The sequence below is a fragment of the Lynx rufus genome, unplaced genomic scaffold (assembly GCF_022079265.1).
Source record: "Lynx rufus isolate CCGP_SWC_20201006 ecotype Redwood Valley unplaced genomic scaffold, mLynRuf1.p SCAF_4, whole genome shotgun sequence".
NCBI classification, from domain to species: Eukaryota; Metazoa; Chordata; class Mammalia; order Carnivora; family Felidae; genus Lynx; species Lynx rufus.
This window is the reverse complement of record NW_025814856.1, coordinates 2,017,717-2,025,777: the sequence shown is the minus strand read 5'-3', so window position 1 is coordinate 2,025,777 and position 8,061 is coordinate 2,017,717.

Here is an 8,061-nt window from a genome sequence, read left to right as displayed (position 1 = left end):
CTCTCTTCCCACCGGGCCAGGCCTGAGGCTGGGGACACGGAGGTCGGCTTCCCAGTCCCGGGCGCCCTCTAGTGGATTCTAGAAGCAAGTGCTTCCCCGCCTCCTCCCCAGCATCTCCGCGGGGGAGTGCGAGGTCCCCGTTCTTTGGCCCCTTCCTCGCCCTGATTCTGCCCCCTGCCCCGGGACGAGGTCTCCAGCGCTTTCCCCTCCCGGGGTCCGTGTCCCTCCTCTGCCACCGTGCACGACATCGCCCTCAGCTAGGGTTACGGATGCGAACACACGTGAACGGCCTTGTTACTTTTTTTCCAGAGGCCCTTCCGACGTGCACCTGCAGACACTTTGTATCCGGACACGCGCGCACGCCGTGCTTTGTGCCCCCAGAGTATTTCGGCCCGCGTCATGTCATCTGACATCTGCAAGGGCCGGCTTCTGCGTCCCAGTAACGGACTAGGACGGATGATGCTATGCGGGCTCGGGCTCCCCGGGAAGCTTGGGGTCCCAGGCAGGGAAGGCTCGGGCGCGGTGGCACCTCGGTCTAACTCCGCGCTCAACGACGTCACCTGGGTGGCCGGAGCTCGGCCACCGTGGGGGGGTTTGCCCCACAGGAACTGACACCTGCCGCCCACTGGGGGTTTCCCTCCTCCCAGAACCCCTCGCTGCACATTAACCAGCCTGCCCGCCGGACCCAAGCCTCCGGGGTCCGCTCCGATTCCGCATTGACCTTGGAGCCTGTTTAATATTCTCTCTCTCTCTCCCTCTGCCCCTCCCCTGCTCGCTCACGCGCTCTCTCTCTCTAAAAAATATAATAATAAACAAAAACAAATTAGAAACAATATTCCCCGTGTGGTGCGCACGAGGCGGGGATGGGTGGCCGTCCTGGAAGGCTGACCTCGTTTTCTGCCCGTGGTTGGAAAATGGCTCGTGGATCCAACCGGCTTTGCGCGGACTGTTTCCTCTGCCGCAAAACCCTTCCCCCACATCCCCGTGGGACATCCTCCCACCTTTTATGCCTTTGACCCAATGCCACTGTCTCTGGCATCCTATTTCAAACCTCAACCTTAAAAAAATAAAATAAAATAATTACACTGCCACCTTGCCCTCTTCCCTCCTTGTAGGCTTCCCACGGGCCAAACCCAGCTTGTCACCAGTGTTTGCACGGCCTGCAAGTTAAGAGTGGTTTTCACGTTTTGTTAATGCCCGAAGAAAATTTAAGACTATTTTGTGACGGGGCACCTGGGTGGCTCAGTCAGTGAAGCGTCTGACTCTCGATCTCAGCTTGGGTCTTGATCTCAGGGTTGTGAGTTCAAGCCCCGTGTTGGGCTCTGTGTTGTATAAAGCTTACTTAGGAAGGAAGGAAGGAAGGAAGGAAGGAAGGAAGGAAGGAAGGAAGGAAGGAGAAGAGAGAGAGACAGGGAGGAAGGAATCACAAAAGAAAGAAAATAATACTTTCTGACGTCAGAAATGATACGAAATTCAAATTTCAGTGTCCATAAATACAATTTATTGGCACGCGGCCACGCTCACTTGTCTGAATACGGGCTGTGGCTGCTTTCTGGCTACGAGCCAGTGTTGAGTAGCTGAAAATATTTATTATCGGGTCCTTTACAGAAAAAGTTTGCACAGCCCTGCTTTAGTGCCAAGGGAGGAAGGGGGAAACTGAGGCCCAGAGGGTTGAAAGGAGTTTTTCAAGACCTCGAGCCTTGAAGGGATTCCTCGTTTGCGAGATGATCCCAACAGTACTTCAAATGCTTTATAAGAAACACAGAAATCAGATTGACCAGTAAGTGCCTCCACAAATCGAAGGTCGTCTAGGATGGCAACCTTGAGGGGAAAATCTGCACACACCCATCTGATCTTGCCAAGCCCTGAGATTTTTTTTTAATTGCCCCTGTAAAAAAAAAAAAAAAAAAAAGTCATTGCTCTTTCCAGAAACCTTGAATTTAGGACTTTGATCAGAGTGATTAGGATAGCATATCAAAACCCCATTTTGAATTCATCCCTCAGGACGTATTTTATTATTAATACAGTCACAAGTTGGTGGCAAAAGACAGAAAGCAGATGTGTGGGGGCTGGGGGCTGCGGTGAGGAACGGGGACTGATTGCTGCTGGGGATGGGGTTTCTTTTTGGAATGGTGGGAATGTTCCAGAATTAGATCGTGGTGATGCCTGCACAGCACAGTGAATTTTATACTAAAAACCATCGAACTGTGCACTTGGAAGTGGTTGATTTTACACTGCATACATGCTGTCCTAATTTAAAGTCAGACTTTAGCTCAGGTCACGATCTCGTAGTCTGTGAGTTCGAGCCCCGCGTCGGGCTCTGTGCTGACAGCTCAGAGCCTGGAACCTGCTTCGGATTCTGTGTCTCCCTCTCTCTCTGCCCCTCCCCCGCTCACGCTATCTCTCCAAATTGAATACATGTTTAAAAAATTTTAACTAGGGGCGCCTGGGTGGCGCAGTCGGTTAAGCGTCCGACTTCAGCCAGGTCACGATCTCGCAGTCTGTGAGTTCGAGCCCCGCGTCAGGCTCTGGGCTGATGGCTCGGAGCCTGGAGCCTGTTTCCGATTCTGTGTCTCCCTCTCTCTCTGCCCCTCCCCCGTTCATGCTCTGTCTCTCTCTGTCCCAAAAATAAATAAACGTTGAAAAAAAAAATTAAAAAATAAATAAAAAATAAAAAATTTTAACTAAAAAAAAAAGAAAAGAAAAGAGAGACACAGTACATAGCTCACCATCACACAGTATTTCCACCAAAGAGATGTATTAACGGAAATGGAGGACAACAAAATAAAAGGCCGACCCAATGGCAAAATGTAGTGTCGTTGGAAGGGATGAGGTCCACATAACATACAATGAACCGTTTCAAAGTGAACACTTCAGTTGCACTCAACGCATTCACAATGTCTTGCGGCCATCAGCTCCGTCCAGTTTCAAAACAGTGTCATCGTCCCAAAAGGAAACCCAGTATCCATTAAGTAATTGTTCTTTTGTTTTTAATGTTCATCTATTTTTTTTTTTTATTTATTTTTAGGACAGAGAGAGACAGAGCATGAACGGGGCAGGGGCAGAGAGAGAGGGAGACACAGAATCGGAAACAGGCTCCAGGCTCCGAGCCATCAGCTCAGAGCCTGACGCGGGGCTCGAACTCCCGGACCGCGAGATCGTGACCTGGCTGAAGTCGGACGCTTAACCGACTGCGCCACCCAGGCGCCCCAATGTTCATCTATTTTTGAAAGAGAGAGAGAGAGAGAGAGAGAGAGACGGGGGGGGAGGGGCAGGGAGAGAGGGAGACACAGAATCCGCAGCAGGCGCCAGGCTCCGAGCCATCAGCACAGAGCCCCACGCGGGGCCGGAAGTCACAAAATGTGAGATCATGACCTGAGCCAAAGTCGGACGTTCAACCGACGGAGCCACCCAGGCCCCCCTCCATTAAGTGATTGCCCCCTCCCCCACCGCTGGCACCCACAATCTCCTTCCTGTCTCTATGAATATACTCCTCTAGAGACCTCGTATAAATGGAGCCCTGCATCACGTAACTTTTTCAGATCGCCTTCTTTTCATCAGACAAAATGCCTTTGCGATTCACTCAAGGCCCTGTGCGTATTCAGCTCATTCCTTCGTATTACCGAGCAGTATTCCCTTGTGTGGAATTAATCCATACTTTATTTTTATGTGTTTTTATTCGCTCAGTCCAGAATTTGTTTTTCCGGTCACCCACTGAAGAGCCCTTGGGTTGTTCCCAGCTTTTGGTCTCTTACCAGGAAAACTTTTACGAACGCTCCTGTTCAGATTTTGTGCGAACCCAAGAGTTTCTTTCTCTTGGGTGAACCCTCAGGGGTGAGATTGCTGGGTCGTATAGTAAGTATTTGCTTAACTTTCTAAGAAACCACTAAACTGTTTTCCTTGCCAGCACTTGGTATTGTCACCCTTTTTTTTTTCAGCCATTCCAATGGCCTGTGGTAGTCGTTATCTCTTTGGGGCTTTTGGGCAATTCCCCAGTGGCTAATGGTACCGAGCCGATTTCATTTCATAAATATGGTGTCATAAAGACATAGTCTGTAACTCTATATTTCTAAGACTTTTTTAAAAAGTAATCTCCAGGGGCGCCTGGGTGGCTCAGTCAGTTAAGCGTCCGACTTCAGCTCAGGTCACGATCTCGCGGTCCGGGAGTTCGAGCCCCGCGCCGGGCTCTGGGCTGTTGACTCAGAGCCTGGAGCCTGCTTCGGATTCTGTGTCTCCCTCTCTCTCTGCCCCTCCCCCGTTCATGCTCTGTCTCTCTCTGTCCCAAAAATAAATAAAACGTTTAAAAAGTAATCTCCACACTCAACGTGGCGCTCGAATTCAGGACCCCAAGATCAAGAATCACGTGCCCCACCCAATGAGCCAGCCGGGTGTCCCATACTCCTGAGACCTTTTTTTTTTTTTTTTTTTGATGTTGTTGTCATTTGTGAGTTTTCTGCTGCTTGGCATTTATTTGTGGGACTATTCTAGAACATATTTTTCCCCAGATTTGGATCTGTGTACCTTCCAGAATTCTGCCATTGAGAACATTAGTGTGTACGTCTCCCAGTTACACGAGGCAAGAGTTTCCTAGGCCAGGTGCCTGAGAGCAGATTTGCTGGGCATTCCAGATACCCAAAGGGGGCCTGTCAGCACTGCTTTTGCTAACCCACCGCACAGGTAAGACAGACAGAGTTCAGGGTGCATTCTGAGATAGCAGGGGCGGACATGTGTGATGGTGACACCAGATCGTGCCCGAACAGGGTAAATGTCACCTTGGGTTGGAGCTACCAAAACGATTAGAGATCTATTTCCCGGGCCGGGGGACGGATGTAGGAGACACCCACGTTTCTGGGACCAGGGAACACATGCCTTACGAAAGGTGTGATTGGAACCGGTGATAAGTACAGAGATATGTTAGTGGGAGAGTTTGCAGAGCAAAGCGTGCCCGTTAATAAAGATAGGAGGGCAGAGGGCGTGAAATCCGCAGTGTTATCTCAACAATAAAGGCTCTCGTTCTGTATCCAGTGGTGACCGCCACGTGATTAGCGGGAAACTTGTCTCCCCCAGGACAGGGACGCCCATTTGTTTTATTCCAGCTGCGAGTGTGGGCCGGGAGGGGAAGGGGCAACGCGAGAAAAGATTTGAACTCTTCTTGGGGGCCATCCCCCAATCCACGCCCCCGAAATATCCTGTAGCGAAGCAAGAGAACCGGTTACCGTTAGACGTGGCGGCGGCGTGAATGAATGCAGCGTGCTGTGCGAAAGAAGTCGGTCACGGAAGCGTGCAGGCGGCACAGGTCCCTTTCCACCAAGTTCTAGAACACGCAGAAGTAATCTAGGGGGATAGAAACCAGAAGCTAGGGCGTCCGTAGGGGAGTCGTGGGCTGCGGCCAGCTCGTCCTGTCTCGTGCACGCTGATTGCTACCTTCCTTTCCAGCTTCCTGGTAGCCGAAAAGTGGCCACGGTGGAAATGTCTACACCACAGGGGAGGGCAAAGGCCACGCATGACAAATCAGCACCCCCCCCCATCTTATCTGTCTGTCTGTCTATCTCTCATTTCAAAAACCCACTGTTGACCCACTGCTGGTAGGGGGCGAGGCGGACTGCCCGCAAAGGGCCCCGAGGAAACTTTCTGGAGGGACAGAAACCCTCACTCCGCCTGGTTTCCGGGCATGCCCACGTGGGTACGTGCAAGGGTACAAGCTCGAGGGCTTGAACGTTAGCAAACTGTGCATTTGTCATGTGAAAGTCAGGGCTCAATAAACAAGACTGTCTGTGCCCATAGAGCCTAAAATAAAATGATGGGGAGCTCACGTTGCAGCACACAAGGGAGGTAGAAACGCCCGGAGCTGGGGAAGGCTGTGGAAATTTTTGAAGCCGGATAAGCATTCTCCCCAACTTGGAGGGGGCTGGGTGGGAGCAGCCGGAGGAAAAGGTAAGAAGGCTCAGGTTGGGTAGCGAAGGAGCCGAGATACAGAGCAGTTTTAATCAGGGGCGACTATAAGGTTACATTGCATTTTAGATCGGTTGTTACATTTTGTAATCACGTGGAGATATATTATGTATGTATTTTGTAAACACTGTATTTCTGTACCTATCCGGTAAAGAGCCCTGCAAACCAACTATCAAAATATGATTGAAGGGTAGCTGGAAAAAAGTGGGCAGAACTGAGCCAGGGTGACCAGGGGACCCTGGTAGAGGGTGTCACCTGAGCCCTTCCCTGTTTCTTTGCACGTGGTCCCCAAAGGCACACCCACCATGACAAGTACGCTGGGGCACAGGGACGTGACATAAAGAAATGCAATGTGGACAGTGTTTTATGATGTCAACCTTTTTTCCCATTTAAATGACTGTCTTTTGGGGCGCCTGGGTGGCTCAGTTGGATAAGCCTCCAGCTTCAGCTCAGGTCATGATTTCGAGGTCTGTGAGTTCGAGCCCCGCGTCGGGCTCTGGGCTGACGGCTCGGAGCCTGGAGCCTGCTTCGGATTCTGTGTCTCCCTCTCTCTCTGCCCCTCCCCCACTCATGCTCTGTCTCTCTCTCTCTCTCAAAAATAAAGAATTAAAAGCAGGGACTTGAACAGATATTTTTGCACTGTATTCATAGCACTGTTATTCATAACAGCCAAAAGATAGAAACACACAAATATCCAACAATGGATGAATGGATAAATGAAATGTGTCCTATCCATACAACGAAATATTACTTAGCCTTAAAAAGGAAGGGAATTCTGACACCTGCTAGAACACGGATGAAGCTTGGGGACATTATGCTGGGTGAAATCAGTCAGACACACAAAAGAACAAATACTCCATCATTAAAAAGCAAAATTCAACTGAGCAAACGTAAGATCTAATTGGCTGTATTTAATGATTCATGAAGTGCACAGCATCCCCGTGTCAGCAGGTAGAAAGGAAGTCTGAAAAGCTGTACAAAAGGAAAGGTTTTTACAGGCAGAAGCAGCAGAAAAACGAAGTTTCTAGCAAAGAGTGGGTTGTTTCAAGCAGGGTGACCTTCCTTTGGGGGAAGGCCGGTGGGGGGAGGGGTTGTCTATCAGGCAGGCTATCTCACTAGTGATGACCAAGCAATTCCAGATTGGCTCGTTAAAGGTCATTCTTGGGAGAGCCTAACACTGTAACTGGGTTAGGTATTAAGTCTTGGTTTACTGACATGGGGCGTAACACGAGTGAATCCATTTTGGGCCTATTGGTTTCTTTTTCACAGTACGATTCCAAATATTTGAGGTCCCTAGAGGAGTCCTGTCCGCAGAGACAGAGAGTAGAAGGTGGGAGCTGGGGGTGGGGTTGGGGGGGGGGCGTCAGTGCTTCATGGGGACAGAGTCTCAGTCTGGGGAGCTGGAAAGTTCTGGAGTCAGAAGGGGGGGGTTGCACGAGAATGCGAGTGTGCTTGACGCGGCTGAGCTGCGCACTTAGAATGGTAAGTGGTAAATTTATGTCACATATATTCGCCACAATTTAAAAACTGTTTTGAGGGGCACGTGGCTCAGCCAGTGGAGGACGTGACTCTCCATCTGGCAGTTGTGAGTTCAAGCCCCACGTTGGGTGTAGACATTACTTGAATAAATACATAAATAAATCAACTTAAAATTTTAAAAATGTTTTGAAATGACCTTTCATGGAAGAATTGGGTAATTGATATCACGGGGGGGGGGGCGTGAAAGTGTCCGTAAGTGGCAAAAAGACCGAAGTTGACCCTGGGTGGCCTCCCACAACTTTTGGGGATCTTACTGGCTCACGGAGCCCCAGTCGAGCACCCACGAGGCTCACAGGAACAAGGCCTCACTCCGGCCCACCTGCCCGCTCTCATCCCTAAACTGCTAGCTCCGTCTCCCCTGCGCCTCCGCCCAGAGCCCCAAGCGCATGCGCAAACGCGCCGTCGGACGCGAGCGAGGGCGCAGGCTCAGGGCGCCGCCTCACTAGGTCTCCGCCCCCTTTATCCCCCCCCCCCCCCCGGAAGGCGGCCTCCGGCTGGTGCGCAGGCGCCGCGGTAAGGGGCGGGTCCGCGCGGCTCCCGGAGCTGGTTCTCGCGAGAGGCCGGTCCGCG